The 19,424-nt window shown below is 31.6% G+C and overlaps 1 long non-coding RNA gene across 1 annotated transcript; it reads right to left on the bottom strand.

Annotated features, from left to right (window-relative positions):
* Positions 1-1,960: 1,960 nt before the first annotated feature.
* On the bottom strand, positions 1,961-9,836 carry LOC139494912 (uncharacterized). The gene is made up of 5 exons (XR_011657206.1): positions 9,721-9,836; positions 8,502-8,615; positions 4,057-4,190; positions 2,793-2,937; positions 1,961-2,091 (listed from the first exon to the last, which is right to left on the bottom strand). It is a non-coding gene; the product is annotated as an uncharacterized lncRNA (long non-coding RNA).
* Between the last annotated feature and the right edge of the window lie 9,588 nt (positions 9,837-19,424).

Genomic DNA, 19,424 nt, shown 5'->3' with positions numbered 1-19,424 from the left:
AGTTTTTTTCATATTGAATATTCAGGAATTATTTTTCACCGAAAGTATAGCACACAACAAAGGCTGCAATTTTTCTTTTAGTAATCTGTAACTTTAATCTGAAAGCTGACACTGTTAATTTTTTCAAAAGAAATTTCTTCAGCGCTAATTTCGACTTTTATAAGTTGCTCTATGGGTTTGTTGCTAGTTCATCAATAAAAACCACAAAGCATAAACGTTGTGTTCTTTTGTCTTCAGATAAGAAAATTCAACCATTCGGTGTTATTGATAAATGTTCTTTTCATAATTCAATAATTAAAAATGTCATACCTGTGTATTCTTCTTTCTTAATTTGAAATTATAGGTTTCCTTGCAAATAATTTTCCAAACTCTAACCACATTTTCTTACCGTAGGTCACTTTCAATATGATGTTGGCCTGACTGCTACCTGCGTCATTTGTTGCTATACATGTATAAGTACCAGTAGTTGCGTTTGTCACACTGTGTATAACCAGCGTGTTGCCCGATGATTGAACAGGATTCTGCACAGTTTAAAAAAAAAGGAAATTTTAAGAAGGATCTTAAAATGTGAGAAGATGCAAAGAGACCAATGAACCATCATAATCTGGACAGGGATCGATATATGGTATACCAGGAAGCAGATTTAATTGATATAGATACTAACACATAATGATGTGATATGAATATGAAAGCTGCTTTATTAATGACATTTTCGGTGTTTCAACTGTCTGTATCAGTCTGCTAGGCACTTCATAAAATTGCACTTCACGGCTTTGTGACGTCAAATACGTTGACCTGGCCTTAATATATCTGAACCGGACATATATCACAGACATCATAATGAACAGTACAATAACTTTCTTTTTTTAATTTAATAAAACTAAACACAACACGATGTTGAAGGCGGTATGACAGTGTATGGTTTAGAATAACTCGAAAAACTACTTATTAGTACAATGTAGTAATAGTGCAGTTCAATGGCCTTACAATCTTAACGCTTAAGAAAAGATTTTTTTTCAAATATATAGCATAATCCTTGACACATTTTGTTTAGAATTTATGCATTTACTGAAGTTCAACAGTCTTGGTCCTTTATAATACTACAGAGAAAAAACCCAAGTCGAATGATAAAAAAGATATTAAACATGTATTCCCCGAGTCCTTCGCAAACACGATGTAAAATAAATCTTGGAGTGAACGCCGCTAGTTTTTACTTTAAAAAAACATCCTCAGATCTGTGATACCTTCGTACCGCCAACCCCTAAATCCAAATGACCACTGCTTCACCTTCAATGGTTATTACATATTTATATTTAAGCTGAGCTTGTATACTCGAGAAGAAAAAAAAAAGAGAAGTATTGAAAAAAATATTTGAAAAAAAGTTCGTTGTACCGTCACCCACGTTGCGCTTTGTGCTAGGTTAGCAAAAAGACGTGTGGATCTAATTAACGCAATATATTAAATCTTTGTCATCTCAATCACTTTTTAATCCTTTATCTAACTTAATCTACTATAGATTATGGGATTGTCAACTGAAATTAATGTTTTTCACCTTTGCCTTTGACCAAGGAAGTTGTACATACATTATGACAAACCCTCTGGTGTTGGTTAATATACATGTGAACTATAAACTATAAAATTATAACTGTTATCAAGATATAGGACGGATATGATCTTTACCATTGAAGATGGGGTTGTCAACGGAAACCAAAGTTTTTAACCTTGCACTACGACATGGGAAGTTGTACAAACATTATGGCAAAGCCTCTGGTAATGGTTCATATATGTCAAGTATAAAGTATGAAATTATAACATATCTCTAGATAAAGAGCTGACACAAGTAGTTACGGACAGAGAGACGGACGGATAGACTGATCATTATAGGACGACCCGTCACTAGGTGCGGCCGTAATGCTAATTATTTAAAATATTGAACATAATGATAAATTCTTACATCATTGTGAATCCATGCTACGTTCGGAATTGGGTCACCGGTCACGTTACACGTGATCCTAGCTTCTGTGTAGTATTTTACTTGTATGGTTGACTCTGCATGTATCACTGGTGCTATATGAAGGTGTTCATTTATAGCTGCAATACAATTTTGATTGTTTCACATAAAGACGTTTAAAATGACTAAAACCATTCAGTTGACACGATTCGCTTTGCATTTGCCCTGCGATGAGAGTTTTGTTTATCCATGGTGAAATTCTATCTGTGAATTTGAGAAAAGGACAGACAACACACGTGCAGCTCGGACAAAATAAATTAAAACAACTAAACTGTACTTTCGTTGAACAATCTTTAGTAAACACTGGAAACGGAGACTCCTACATAATTGTAATCAAATTGAACGCCATGAAGGACTAATATGGAGATAACATGACCTGAGTGCAAATTCTAGAAAATGTTCATATTTTTCTAACATTTCTTGTTGAAAGAGATAATTGTAGAAAAAAATAGGTCCTGAAGAAGAACTCGACAAGGACTCAAAATATTTGTGTATAAAAAATGTCAAAATTAGCAATAAGTTGACCGTTTATATATTTTCAGTCACAAAACAATACTCGTTTTATTTGTGGAGACAATTTATTGCAAAATCTACAAAAGACTGAAAATGAGATGGAAAGATGTCTGAAAAATTGCAATGATACAAATATTCATATATCGAAAAAGAAAACAAAACTTTGTGATTTTGTAATATGTGTTGACGTTTTATTAAAATAAATAAATAAACATGAAATATTTATTTATCTAATACCCAACCATTTCTTATGATAAGTATCCCTTACCTTTCACAATTACTTGCACTACTTTTCTATCGATACCGACGCTATTCTTGGCTGTACACACGTAGTGTCCACCATCTATAGATGATACATTTTCGAAAACCAGATAATGGGCTACCTGCCTTGCATTATGCGGTAATGATAGTTTCTGTTAGAAAATGAAAAAAAGTATATTTTTGTTAATGGATTCAAGCCGATTCTTATCGATCAAATTATAACTCTTTCATCATCATAGGAATAGTTTTCCCTTCGGACTTTTATTACCTGTAGCAGCATGAATTGGAAAATGTTAAGCTATAATATACCCATGAAACAGATAAATTATTGCATCAAGTGATAATTCCATTTGTCTGAGTATATATATATTTTCAACATTATATGAAAGTTAACATAACAAAAATCTACTAATTTTGTCATGTTTTATGATATCTGGATGATTCCAATGAAAAACAGAGTAACATCATCTCCAAGCTTATCTACTTATATAAATTTCGAAATTTATCTACTGGATGATTAACTGTAAAAATATAGACTGCGACGTCATTACAGTTAATGAACTGGACATAGACATATTAACCGATTGTTAACTTGTCAATATAAATTTAAGTAAACAGAGTATATGTTTGAAAAAAATAACTGCGGACTACTCTACGATGTGTTACATTTATAATTTAATCTATATACATTACTATATCGCTGTCATTGATAAAAGCAGGAGTTCCAGTCCCCAAATTTATTTTATGTAAACATCTAAAAAAACACAAATAGTATTGTCAAAATAGTCCGTGCTTTTATATTGTCAGTTTAAGAATTTTCATAATAAATATTGTTAAATCAAGGCGAAAGATACCATGGGGAAATTCATTACTTATTGCAATGGTTAGAGAGAAACCCATTATATTGCAGGAAGAATCTGAGAGTAATCGCACTGATAAATCAGACACATTAAGACAACAGTAGTTTACCGATGTTCAAATAACACTAATCGTTTAAGGAAGACAGACCAGGATATAAAAAATAACTAAGGAAATAAAATTGTTGTTGGATGAAAGTTCCTTTACTTATTTTAGTTTTGGGCAGATTTCCTCCTTCATGAGGAATTAATTCTGGAATCATAATAATGGTATTTAAAATTCTTTTTATAATAATGCTTTTCATGTTATATTTTCAGCCACTAGTTTTTCACTTAATATAAAATCCAACTATGAAAAACGTTTATAAAAACATACGTTTTTATTATTCACTTTAACGCAGTGTTTGTACTCACTTCGAGAGATTCCCATGTTACAGATGGCACAGGAATTCCTTCTGCATTACACAAAATAGTCAAAACACTAGATCCTTCTAAAACTGTTTTAACATTAGCGAGGGATACACTTGGCTTGATCATAATAGAAGGAGCTGTTCGAATAGAAATATATTTTTTTTTTTTTTAATAAAATTATAAGCATACTTATGGGAAATCCGAAGTAGATAATATGATTTGATATTGCAGGAGAATCATTTATTGTTATACGTATCAGCTATGTGTGAATATGATGAACTGATAAAAAAGAGTTCATCTAAGCTCAGATCAGACGATATCCTCCTAGCTATACAATATATAAAATATGTATTTTATGAAACACTCTAACCAAAGTATGTATCTACTATTTTCAACAGATACAACGAGTATGAAACAAGTTTTTTTATTTAAAAAAAGAGAAAAGCAATACGTGAACCTAAGACTTCTGACTTGTCACCAGCAAATTGTTACTGAATTTTTGTTTCAATTTGAATTGAAATAATTGAATATGAATAGAAGAAGAGAATGATGAAGTTAAACTACCTTTATAAGAAATATGTAATATTGTGTACATTCTTGCACACGTCGTTTGAAAGTACTGTTGAATAGTTGTGATAGAAATGTGTATATATACAGCTACTTTTTGAATATACATTTCAAAGATCGAATATGTCATTTGTTACTTGGGATTGTACATCACATTTCATAAACCTATTGCAAATTCCAGTTTGTACAAACCGGATATATAACACATATTGGACAAACAAATTACAATATAAATTTAAGCACTCAGTTTGCTTTATAATCTGGTAGATACTGTATAGATAAATTTTCCATGTGAATAGACGACCTATGGCATGCAACTTTTAAAAATGTTTCGTATATATTTATTGAGAGTAACACACCAGCTTCATGTGGACCTATTATATAGAGACTTATTGTGGTCTCATTAAACATCTCAGATTTTAAGGATTTCCTGACATTCTACAGGGAAACATGGTTTTGAAGAATATCTCATTTTCAGAAGTTTTATGAATACATAAACATAATTTCAAAAGAACAAATTTAAAAAGAAATGCAGATTAGAAAAGATACCAGGATTAACATGTTGTACGCCAGACGCAAGTTAAGTCTACAAAGACGAAACCAGTGACGCTCAAATTAAAATAGTTAAAAAAAAGCCAAATAAAGTAATCTATTCCTTAGGTAGAAAATCCTGTCAAAATATATAAAAGGACAGTTACTTAAAAGAGAAAACAAAAGAGGCAAAGCTAGAGGTACAGCTAGAGGTCAGAATACCGTAAACAATGATGATCGTGCTTGAATATCACATTCCAAGCTCACACTACCTGAATTAAGATCAGAAAAGCGAAAATTCGCATTCGTGAATGAAATTAATATGCATACCTGAACGCAGTATTTTTTTACAAATAGAAAGCATATGCACTGATACTCTGGATAAGAATACGCATTTGCTTCATCACATACATTAATCTAATATTTGAATTCGGATTTCAAACTTCCTTCCTCAAGTGTCTTGACTCCGGATTCATTGACATTTTATCCTGAATTTTTGTGAACGCAAATCGATAGTATGCCTATGAACAGGGTGTACAATGTGAATGAATCAAGACGTGTATATGTAGTATAGCTGGTCAACACAAAATTAATTCAATTTTCAAAACCGTATCATAGTACAGATATTTAGATGGTATAAGGTTGAACTAATAAAAGAAAGAAAAAGAAAGAAAAAAAAAGAATGAAATTTTATAATAAACATACATTCCTGTTTGTGAATTTTTTTTTCTGAAAATAGGTTGATTATAATATCAATAGCACAGATGTCAAGTATTTACGGATGGACATTTTATTTATCAAATGAACCTCTTTTTAAATGTTATGAATATATTGCTATACAAAATATAAGCAGTGACTTATAATTCCCCGCTAAAACAGTATAAAATAAATGACATTATGATAGTACATTGCATTTAATTATCATTTTTTAAAAACATAACTTACGTTTTTTGTGAGATGCAAGGATTTAAAATCCTTGTGAATTGAAACCACGCAAGTATTTTTTCATTCACGACCATTTAAAATTTACATATATAGCTAATTTTGAGTACGCATCCCGGCTCATTGGTGCATACGTTACAAATAGTTTTCATAAATGTAATGACTGATCAAACATGTGAGACATAAGGCACGTATACAATTACAAGTTTGATTATCATATTTTATAATGATTAGGAATTAATTCAGTTTCAGTTTAACCTTAACAATGAATATTTCCTTAATCTGGTAGTTTTTATTGATGAAATAAGCTATTAATTATTTTACAGAAAACATCCTTTTGTTTGATGATCTTTCTGCTTTCCTTAGATAGATATTTAAACAGAAATATTGTTTTCCTATTTTTTTTCATGCTTGCCGACATTTTTCATGCTGTGAATCGCAAATGTTTAACGTTCAGAAATAGTTTATTCTTAGTCATTGTATGTCAATAAACTATTCCCAGGTTTATAAATCCTACAAATACAACGAGTACAGGGACCATCTCAAATCATGAATTATATTATTGCATTATCATTATACTTGATAATTACTAAACATTCATATTATTGAAAATATATATGTTTTGTGAAAAGGCAAATAGGTTCTAATATTTAAACGATTTTTTGACTGCAACTTAGTCTTTATTATTTTACTTTCCAATTTACTTTGAGTGTTAAAACATACAATGTCACGTGGTAGCCTAGCCATAGAGGGACTGTATCAAAGACGTAGATAACCTCACCAAAGACTCAGATAAGTACCTGTATAAATAATCGAAAACTTTTGAGACGTTCCGAGAATTTTATTCTGACTTCCGACCGAGATATATCTAGTGGCCCACAGACACATTTAAAACTCGCCAATATATATATAAGAAGGTTCACGCAAAAATATACTAACACATAAAAAAGAGTTATACACTTCTAATGATGTGCACAAATACTTTCAAATAGCTAATAGTGTTGTGATTTCAATAAATATATAAATAGCAGTGAAAAGAAATAAAACAACTTATCATACTATCACACAACAAATAATTGTCCATTGCGATCGTTGTATCAAAATCAATAAAAATTTAGAATAAAGGAAGATACATTTAAATTCATATTTGGTAAAAAAACAAAATAATTCTATAACTTAAAATATTATTTGAATCAGATTTATACATATTATATTTATAGAAGGGAAAGGGCTTATGCCGATGTTTTGTTATTAGAGTATGTAACTTAATTTTTATAGTTTGCTCTGTTGTTGTGATGTTTCATCACTGTTTATGGCAAAGGTTTAACTCTCACAGAATTGTGTAGTTTTGTCATATTTATTAAGTCCATGTATTAAGTCATGAGCTTGTAAGTGTGTGGTTTTTGTTGATTTGTTGGTTCATGTCTGTCATATTTTGTTTTTAAAAAATTGAATGATTATAAATAAACCAATCATAGATACCAGGATTGAAATATTGTATTTGCGACAGAATCGTGTTTCGTCTACAAAAGACTCATAAGTTACGCTCGAATAAAAAAAAGGTACAAAAATATAAATATAGTTCGAGGTGGAAGAGTATTCCTAAAACTTTTACCAAATACTGCTAAGGTAATCTCTTCCTGGTAGAAAAGCCTTAATTTAAAAAAAAAATCCAATTTTTGTAAAAAGTTATTTTATAATTAATACCATATCAATGTTAATTCATGTCAACACAGAAGTGCTAATTACTAGGCTGGTGATGCTCTTGAGGAATAAAAATTCCATCAGCAGAGGAATCGACCCAGTGGTTGCAAATAAACTCATCATATGTACTAGGATTCAAATTTTACATTTTTAAATAAGACTGAGTTTTCTGTTGTTTTTTTAAAATTTCATTTTGGAGCCTTTTATATGTGACTATACATTATCAGTTTATCTAACTTGAGAAGGTGACCTTTACTTGCTCCAATACACTTCATTTAAACTATAATGAATACTTCTATTATTGACTTATCTCCATATTTCTTTTAATATGTATGTTTTTCAAAATGTTTTCTTACTAAAAAAAACTTTTTTATTATTCTAATGTATTTGATAATTATTTCAACATATGAAGTTGTTCAGACTTTGACTTAAAATAATAATTCCACTTTGTTTCAGGCAGTTGCAAATCGTGTTACTCGCCTTTAAATAAAAAGGATTCCGAAGGGACAATGAAAACTGTAAGAGAGACCGACAAAACCGTGGTAAAAATGAAGTGCGACAAATATGAAAACAACAATCATTTTAGAAAAAGAAACAATTCATCGCACAGTAATATTTGTATCAAAGATGCCAATACAATTTTACTTATGGTCAGAGATATCGGTGAAATAAGTTTTATGGAAATAGAAATTGGGATACTGTACCTTTTTCACAATTATTTCCAGTAAATCCGAGTGGACAGTGACATGTATGGCCTGTTGTTTGGTTGTTGGTACAGATACCGCCATTCCGACATGGATTACTTTGACATTCTATGTCTAAAATGAAAATTATATTTTTGAATATGAACTATAATGTCCTGATGTTCTTGTAAACGAATACACTTCTGAAACATCAATTGTTTACACTCATAACGTTCCGAAAATTATAACTTGCTCTTATAAGACAGTAACAAAAAATTGTAAATTATGAAATAAAAATTCAGAAGGGGCTTCCTATATCGAAAACAATAACTTTTGTGTGTACGTATTATAACTGTTTGTTATTTTCATACAATAGTCAATGTTTAAAAGTTCTGTCCTCTGCATCTATTAAGATGAAAAATGTGTGAAAAATCCAAAACAACAATAAAAACTATTATAAGCACCTCACATGTATTGGAAGATTCTTCACAAGTACATTGGAAAACACACGTTGTTTGGAAATTAAGAGAGATTTAAAAAATTGATCAAATTTAGCAACAAAACTGTATTTGGTTTAACATTGCTTAAAGGAAAAGGCAATATTTTAGGTTATCGTTAAATAATGTATTTTGTTTTATCTCGCAGTTTAGCAATAGTATCTTGAATATTATGTTCGTAAAAAACACACTGTCTTTACACCAATGGTTCCTACTGGGACTGAAAGTTCTAAGTAGCTATACAGACGTTTTCGAATTTTCTACTCAAGATATTAAACAATGATAGTACCAGGATCGCAGTAATACAAATTTGAAAATTCAAAATTCGATGAGAAAGAGCATAAATACGCTAGAGAATATGCACAAGACACTAGAAAAGCACTCAAATTTGGCTGAGAATACAATTCCTATCATATCCCATGACATTAATATACGCTATGTGGTCTCAACAGGATAGTGCTCTGATAGAGAAACGAGGAAGAACGACACGACATAAGTTTTACCGTCATAATCGAAGTTGAACGATTCAATTCATATACGTGTTTGAAAATGATAAGATACTATGATAGTCGTCTGATATAATAGTCAATCGATACTTAATGCAATTCCCTCCTTTTTGTGTATGCTACCCTGTCTTTAACAAATGTATTTATTTAAGTACTATTCCCTCCTTTTGAAAGCACCGCACAATTGTGCAATGTAGTATTTTGAAATCATTAATGAAGTTTTTAACATTTATTTACCTATATCACAGTTTTGACCTGTATAACCAGATTTACAGGTACAAAGATACTAGTTTACATAATCATGACAGACTCCAGAGTTCTGACATGGACTACTAGCACATTCGTTGATTTCTAGGTAGACAAAAACAATATTAAATAACTGATATACATTAGCATATTTTAAGGCTGATGAACGGATTTAATCGACAACTTTGTATTCCAATAGTTGTCGTATGTCTTTATCGAACTTTGCTTAATCTTATTCACTCATAATTCGCTCATTGGTGATCTTTTTTAAATGGTTCACCGAGTCCGTTTTATCTTATTATATGGTATGGTTTACATGTAGCTGTTAACATACCTGTTCTTATGAGTTTTTATACTGCACTCGTTCTATTTGAGCAGTCAAAATGCGTTGACTGTATATTTCTATGCCATATACGGTCACTGACCTGATATCACTTTTCCTCATGTATATTTAAATAGAAATTGTCGAAATTATATTTATAATTATTCATACGACCTCTTAAACCTGTTCTTGTTTCCAATGTAAACAACGATACGTTTAACGACTCAAACTTGTTTCTTTTGCAATTTTTGGAAACATATTTCACTTAGTAATATTTTTTTGTTTGTAACCTATAAATCATTATGTTTTATGTTTATTGATGATATTTTAGTCTGCAACGAATTCGTTCATCATTGATTGCGGTAATGATGTACATTTCAACGTGTTTTATATTTCTCAGTCTGTGTGATATGAGGCCTTTTTAAACGGGGATTTTTCCCAATATTTAAATCAAATAAATAACATTAACACAATAAACAACAATTGAAAATGTTTTTTTTAGATTGCAGTATAAAGACAATAATAGTGCATTGACTTGACATATCAACGATATAAGGATTTGGCCCGAAACGGGGAAAATGCTTGGCACAGCCTCGCATTTCCCCGTTTCTAAGCCTCAACCTTATATCGTTGATATGTCAAGTCAATGCACTATTATTGTCTATATATAGCAACCAAAGCTACGTGCATGTTGAGAGGTTGAAATTTAATTACGTTCTAAGAATTTTATCTTGAAAAGGAAAAGAAATCATTCTTGTTTAGAATCAGAGCAAGACTGAAATCAAAACAAAAGAAACATTTTATTTTACATATTGTATTATCTATCTAAATATTATTTATGCCGTAATTTATGTGTTAACTACGTAATTATAAAAATGAAGATGAGGTATGTTTGTCGTAAAGACAACTCTCTACAAGAAACCAAAATGAGACAGAAATAAACAATTGAAGGTCACCATACTACCTTCAACAATGAGCAAATACAATCAGCTTGAAGTGTCGCAAATGAAGAAATAAAGAGAGTCAAATTATTATAATGATGTGAACACATACTTTCAAATACCAATATTGTTGTGATTAAATAAATATCTAAATAGCAGTGAAAAAACCCAACTCATGATAGTATCACAAAACACATACTATTCTATTGCGATTATTATAACGAAATCTATATAAAGATTAAAAGAAGGAATATACATTAAAGTTTAAATTTGATAAACAAAACCCAAAACATTCTATAACTAAACAAAATTTATATAGGAATTTTTTATAATGGGTTAGGAGGCTTTTGCCGATCTTTTTTGTTTAGCGCATGCAACATATTATTGTAGTTTGCTCCTATTTTGTGCTGTTACACCATTGTCACTTGGTTTGGGGTCGGAGCAAAGGTTTATAGCTCAGAAACATATTTAGTTCTATCACATTCTTCAAGTCCATATTTTAAATCATAAGCTTGTTATTAAGTGGTTTTTGTTAGTTCATGTCTGTCATATTTGTTATACCTTTTTCACAATTGTTTCCAGTAAATCCTGAACAGTGACACGTATGACCAGTAGTCTAAAATGGAAAGCTGTAGTATAATATGATTAGATAATATTATGTCTTGATTATTTTTGGTACACGTTAAGTTATGAAACATCCATTGTTTAAACTCGTAATGTCTCCGAAATTTTTTACTTTATGTTGTAGGACAGAAACAAAAACAAATGTGAATTATTGGGATTGATTATTCCTAGATGTCGTTTAGAATGTAGAAAGCTGATTTTTAATAGTCTTTGTTGACCGATGTTTTTAGTTAGACAGCGAAGTGCTAGCCGTTTCATATGAATTCTACTTAATATTGAACACTAGATATCTTCTCTTGTTCAATGGTGCTACAAAATCATATGTTCTTAGTTGTTCTTTCCATATTGGATAAATGGTTGATAGAAAAAGGATGTTCTGATATAAATCACCGACTGATACCGAACGTCAGCAAAAAAATAAATAAATCAAAGTTTAAAACAATATAAAACTAAGTTGCCACACTTCCAGTGTAATCATATCACAAACCTTTCCATCCCATATACAATTTTTAAAGAACAATTAAATGAAATAACACAGATTGTCGTTTAAAGATACCATTTCTTTGTAAGAACACACATTTGACTAAGACACACATATGCATGTATATATTATACTTACTCATTTCGCAATGTTTGCCAGTATATCCCACATTACACGAGCATGTGTAACTACTAAGATGGTCTATGCATCTTCCGTTATGTTGACATGGGTTGCTTGCACAGTCATCGATATCTGCAAATATATTTGTTGCAAAATAAATCAGTAATTGGTTTGAATATTGATATAATTGATCTTAAATCATACCTAACAGCACAACATTATTACCATTACTCTCTTTTGATAAAACACCAAAATATGTTTTTTTTAAAGTAAAAATAGTATCTGGAAAAATTATCATACTAAAGTAAGGAAAGTCAATAAGAGATGTTTTTGAATAACCGAATTATCGTCAAGTTTTACGTCAACGTATTCGTAATAGTATGAAAGCAACAAAGTACTAGGTTTTGACTGATTGATACCACAGGAACTGAAAGTCTTTAAGTAACGACGATAGAAAATAAGTATACTAATGATTACTATGGTCATACAACTTCTTTTCATAACTGCGTTCGCTTATCACACAAGTGACGAAATATTGTGAAAGTTAATCTGCTCCGTCAATGACAACAGTTATATCTTTATAAATGTTTTACGCTCGTGCATGTTTACGGACTTAACAAGTTAGTGCTTCAATAGTAACGCGGTAACATAACTTAATTCGTGACGACATAAACTAATATAAACTGCCCAACTCGCTTGCTTCATTATTTTGCGGTTTTAGATCTTTAGTTATTAGAATAGACACCTGTTATCCATATCAAATTATCAGTTGTAATCCCTGTTGTGATATTTTGACTAAGTGAAGATTTGATCGGCAGGTGATGCATGCAAAGTAGATACTTACCCTCAACATGCTCTGTTCCGCGCCTGTTGAAGATCATTCGATTTCGTCAGGTTTTTTTTTATTGGATTTCTGAGACAACTGTTGCTTCGTTGTCAGTCTATTTGAAACACTTTAGAATTGTGCAAAGTTTTTAAAAATGTATTTGAACATATATTTACCTATTTCACAATTCATTCCGGTATAACCAAATTTACAGGTACAGGAATGCCGGTTTACATAATCGTGACAGACTCCAGAGTTTTGACACGGATTATTAGCACATTCGTTGATTTCTGTGTAGATAATAAATTCAAAATACAAGATAATTAAGAACATCAGTTGTACGATCTATTAATCAAATGCGTTTTGTTACAATAGTACAAGTATCCGGCCACGTCCACTTGTATTTTTGTCCATCTGATGAGTTAAGCATTTTTATATTTCGTTCTTATGTTATACCACTGTCCGAGAATAAGGGGAGGGTTGGGATCCCGCTAACATGTTTAGAACCGCCACATTATGTATGTATGCGCCTGACCCAAGGAGCCAGTAATTCAGTGGTTGTCGTTTATGAGTGGCCGTTCGTGTCATTGGCGGTATGAACATACCGTATCGAATTTTCAACGCGTTGGTTTTTTACTTTCAACGCGTAGGTTTTTACTTTCAACGCGTTGGTTTTAATTTCAACACGTTGGTTTTCACTTTCAGCGCGTTGGTCTTCACTTTCAACGCGGTGATTAGTAATTAATACGGTATGAAAAACCAACGCGTTGGTTTTCAATTCCCTACCGTAAGGTTTTCATTCCATACCGTAAGTTTTACACTTATGTTACCCAATCAAAATCTTTCTAACAAAATACCATCTTTGTTTTCAACTAATGAAGAATGCTTGGAAATTAACAAGGTATCCTTAAAGGTGCAAACCTTGTACTCTGCCTTCATAGAACTAGTGGAGAAGAGAATGAAATTAGATTTCCCGTCCTCTAGAAATGACTCTTAATGATTTTCTCTACGAAATGTTTATATTTAGCTATAATACTATGATACTACACCACGTCTTCATTTCTTTGTGTTAAAATAAGCCTAAAAAGCATATTGCCAAGTATTACACAGTATTAACCGTTTCTTGGAGTATTGCCCAGCCCGCAAAAAAACCCGGGTTTTCCTCCCGGGCACATAATACTTCGCCAACCCTGTTTTACGTACCACAACCTCTCTGTCACCCTGTCATGGTTTATTAACTTTGGATATTCTCATGGCTTTTCTGTTCTACTCTATGGTTAGGTTGTCATAAAAGAAACCAATAATGTTAAATCATTGATATCTAGTATTAAGTTGTGTAATCTATTACTAAGTTGTCTAAGCATTTGCCTATTTTGTTTCTTTTAATTTTTTTGGCCTCACATCGACAGTTAAATTTTTTCATAGCTCTTCATCTTTTATATAAGCTTTGGATTTCAAATATTTTGGCCACGAGCATCACTGAAGAGACATATTTTGTCGAAATGCGCATCTGGTGCAACAAAATTGGTACCGTTGATTTTATTACATGTTTTAAGTGTTGCTATGTTCGTATGAAGTGTTGAAATCTAAAATATCATTTACGATAAAGTAAAGAATAAATATAGGTCGTTTAGTAATTTTACGTTATTTTTTTTCCAATTTTAACAGCAGGAACCGTCATTATCCAATTACATTTAACTACATTCTAACATGTGTAAAAGAGGGACGAAAGATACCAAAGGGACAGTCAAACTCATAAATCTAAAACAAACTGACAACGCCATGGCTAAAAATAAAAAAGACAAACAGAAAAACAATAGTACACACGACACAACATAGAAAACTAAAGAATAAACAACACGAACCCCACCAAAAACTAGGGGTGATCTCAGGTGCTCCGGAAGGGTAAGCAGATCCTGCTCCACATGTGGCACCCGTCGTGTTGCTTAAGTGATTACAAATCCGGTAAATAGTCTAATTCGGTAGGTCATATTCATGAAAGGGAAGGGGATTGTAGTTACGACGTAAGGAACATATCCGATATCATTTGTGAAACGGTTATTCAATAACGGTCAACCAACTCGTGATGGCGTCCGTAAAATTTACGAAGGGATGATTTCAACTTCACCATTTTGAACTCTTGGTTTAATAGCTTCCTTGTGAGCAGCAAACCTCTATCAAGAAAATCATGATAGGAAATGCAAGCACGGGTGTACACGACTCATAACTATGTAACCTTAAGACAAGCATATGTATATGTAATCACAGGTGCTTGTCTATAATGGGTCAGGCAGATCACTTGAGCTTGGTAACCACAATACTGGAATACCGAAGTTTATTCAGTTTTATGAACGGTTAGAGGGATACACAAATGACGACAGGATATCTTTAGAAAATACTTTGTAACAAACAATTTAATTGGTTGACAAAAGTGAAAAAAACACGGTATGGAATTGAAAACCAACGCGTTGGTTTTGCATACCGTATGAATTACGAATCAACGCGTTGAAGGTAATAACCAACGCGTTGAAGGTAATAACCAACGCGTTGAAGGTAATAACCAACGCGTTGAAAATGGAAACCTACGCGTTGAAAGTGAAAACCAACGCGTTGAAAGTGAAAACCAACGCGTTGAAAGTGAAAACCAACGCGTTGAAAGTGAAAACCAACGCGATGGAAATGATGAAAACAACGAGTTGAAAGTAGAAACCAACGCGTTAAAAGTGAAAACCAACACGTTCAAAATTTAATATGGTATGTTCATACCGCCAATGACATGAACGGCTACTCGTAGTCGTTTGTTTATGTGTTTCATATTTGTTTTTCGTTGATTTTGTTTAAATTAAATTAGATCGTTAGTTTTTTCGTTTAAATTGTTTTACATTGTCATTTCGGGGCCTTTTATAGCTGACTATGCGATATGGGAATGCTCAATGTTGCAGGTGGTACGGTGATCTATAGTTTTTTTTTAATTTCTGTCATTATGGTCTCTAGTGTACTGTATTTAGACCCCCCTACAACGAAATTTGTTTTACATGCACACGTATATAAATTGAGGTTTTTATCCAACGCAATCATAGGTTTCAACGTTGTTTCAACAAAAATAAAGCTTTCGGTGGCCGGGTGTTACCTTTCCTCGTCTTTTCCTCGTCAGTTGTTTTATCGAGCTTCGTAATACATTACATGATATGATTTGTATGATCCTTTACAATATATATTTAAGTTGATCTTTAACAATTCCATCTTCATGCCTTATATATCGTGAACTGTATTAGGACGCTAGATTAAAACTGACGAGGAAAGGTAACACCCGGTCACCAAAAGCTTTTTGGGAGTCTAGGTGTCCGAGTGGTCTTGCGTGTCGGATACAGTGCATAGCGATTTGGTGTAACAATATCCCAGCATGAGTTCGAATCCTGGCGAGGGGAGAACAAAAAAATTGCGAAAGCATATTAAGAAATCTAACATTGTTGGGCTGATGTTTAGAAGAATTATATTATAAAGAATGTACATATCCTTGTATCACCATCACTGCTAGTGATCCGATGGATAAATCTGTTTAAGAGTTGTCATTGGTTCAGACATATCTACATATTTTGTAATATACATTCCTTGTAATATTCATTGGAATGCACATCAAAAGCAGCAATCATCATTCATTTTAATTTGATTTAAAAAAAGGACGGTCTTTGATTGTTTTTATCATTTGTTGTTTTTACAGAAAAAAATTAATCAGGGGTTACGAAATTTCTTTCAAATGTGACATGGTTACTTTTCATGACGTTAAAGTGTTGTTGATTTTTATACCAGTATCTGATAAAACAAATAAACATATAACTGCATGTGATCAATAAACTAGGTATTCTTGTAGTAACTAAATACCCCAAGATGAATGTAATGTTATACGACACGTAAATTATTTAAAGAGTTACAAATAATGATCAGGAAATGTTAAAGAGTCTCTTGTAGTACCATCTTTTGACGTGATTTTACGATATTTGTATTAATCGATGTATACGAATTATAGTCATTTCCTACCCTAACCATTTCGTACCCCCATTTCGTACCCTTGAATAAACCATTTCTTACCATTTTGTACGTTGACCATTTCGTACCTCATAGGGTATTTACATGTATGCCATTTTTTACCTCATTAAAGATTTGTATGCATATCATTTCGTACCCCATCGAAGATTTATGTTTTTCACTGCGTACTTCATGAGTGATTCATATTAATACAATTTCGTACCTCATGGGAGATTTGTATGTATACATTTTCGTACATCATGGAAGATTTGTATGTATACATTTTCGTACCTCATGGAAGATTTGTATATATACAGTTTCGTACCTCATGGAAGATTTGTATGTATATCATATCGTACCTCATGGAAGGTTATTATGAATGCCAAATCGCACCTTTTGGAAGATTTGTGAACCTTTTTGACTGTATTTCCTCATAGAAACAACTGTTTATAATGTAACAAATAGTTACAGATCAATAGCAAATTCTTTGTTCTACTGCAGGATGCATTTTATTTATGTTATACATGTTTATATTTTAAAACAAAAAACATTTTAGAATGTTAAATATCTTAAAAAGATTATGATTGTTTTTACAAATATATGATTCGAAATATGTAAACACGAAATGGTTGATGCATTTGGCCCATAGGGTACGAAATGGTTTTCTCGAGAGTACGAAATGGTAAATGTTGGGTACGAAATAATAATTTTGGGTACGAAATTACAAAGGTACGAAATGGTCATGGCACAAAATGACTTGCTACCATATATACAAACATGCCGGTCTCTGTTTGTTTTTATAACACACCATAAGACAAGTTATACAACCTCTGTCACAGTAACGTCCAGTGTATCCACCATGACAACTACAACTGTAAGCATCTATTCCATCGGTGCATGTTCCATGATCACAGGAATTCCTGTTGCATTCGTTTATATCTAAATACAATATCATTAACAGACGTAAAAGTAAATGATATTAAAACAAGAAAGTATATATACAAAGAATACAAATTAACCCAAACAGCATAATCAACAATATAAAAACAAGTATGTAACAGAGATGCAAGTAAACTTTAAAAAAAAATTCATTGAGTAGATCTAATATTAACAGCAATAAACTGTCCATTCATAGATTGGAATATTGTACTATTACACGAGAAACTGTACAAAAAAGTTCGATATAAATAGACAAACTTTCTTTCTCTAAAATAAACTGATAACGACATGACAAAAGAAAAAAAATAGCAACTGATACATGTGTACGTACTCGTTATATTTCAATATATCCTATGTAACAACACATAAACAAGATACGTACTTTCTGTACAACAATCTCCTGCCCATCCCCTATCACACTGACAGGTACAATGTGTGTGATAACAACTGGATACATGCCCATTTTTGCACGATGACCCAAAGTATACTTCACAACAATCTAAATTGTAATATAATTAAAAGCCTTTTTTTATGTTTTTAAGAAGTAATTTGTCTTTTTGTAAAACTATAGTCTATTAATCTGCAATTTTATTTTGTATCATACTTAAGATAACTAAATATGAATCCCAACGAAAATATCAAAGGTAAGAAGGTGCGGCTTAGTTATGATACAATATGTTCATTTTATATTTCATAACTGAAGCTCCACTGCATTTTCGGATAGGTATATCCCCTCTACTTTATTAGGGAAAATACAAGGTTAATGAGAACAATCAAAATCTGCAGGTAAAATGTAGATATATTTAGTGTTTGGTAATAATTCTTACAATTGCATTTTTCGACTTATATAAAATTTGATTAAATAATGAGAACCATTAAGTAAACTGACCTTTACAAGAGTTTTTCTTTAATTCTGATACACAAATGTAGTTGTATTTCTCATTTTTTTTAAATCAATTCACTTGAAGGTCTTTTAGACATACTTCAATCAAACTTAAGTGAAAGTCACTACCTTAGAATAATTTGCATCACACATAAAACATGTGATTGTCTTGTCTCAGTGATCTTACCGTATTGACTAACCACCAGTAAACATAACAAAACAAAACCTACAACAATATCGGAAAACAAGATATATTATATATAACATATAACATGTATAACTAGACATGTTACGAAAAGGTATATTCACGACGCTGAGGTTGACAAATTAAACTTTAAATGTGGGGACTGTGTCAAAACACAAAAGAGATTATCTGTGTTTACATTGAATATTATTTAAAAACTGCATTGATCCTTTTGGAGGCAATTCCGTATGGAACGAATATTCAATAACATTTGTACCATAAGAAATATAAGAAATAGATATTAATACATTCCATAATATTTTTAAGAAACTCTAATGCAAAAAAATTA

This window comes from Mytilus edulis, chromosome 11 (genome assembly GCF_963676685.1).
Source record: "Mytilus edulis chromosome 11, xbMytEdul2.2, whole genome shotgun sequence".
Taxonomy (NCBI): domain Eukaryota; kingdom Metazoa; phylum Mollusca; class Bivalvia; order Mytilida; family Mytilidae; genus Mytilus; species Mytilus edulis.
Note: the sequence above shows the minus strand (reverse complement) of the source record. Positions and strands in the feature narration are given on the sequence as shown.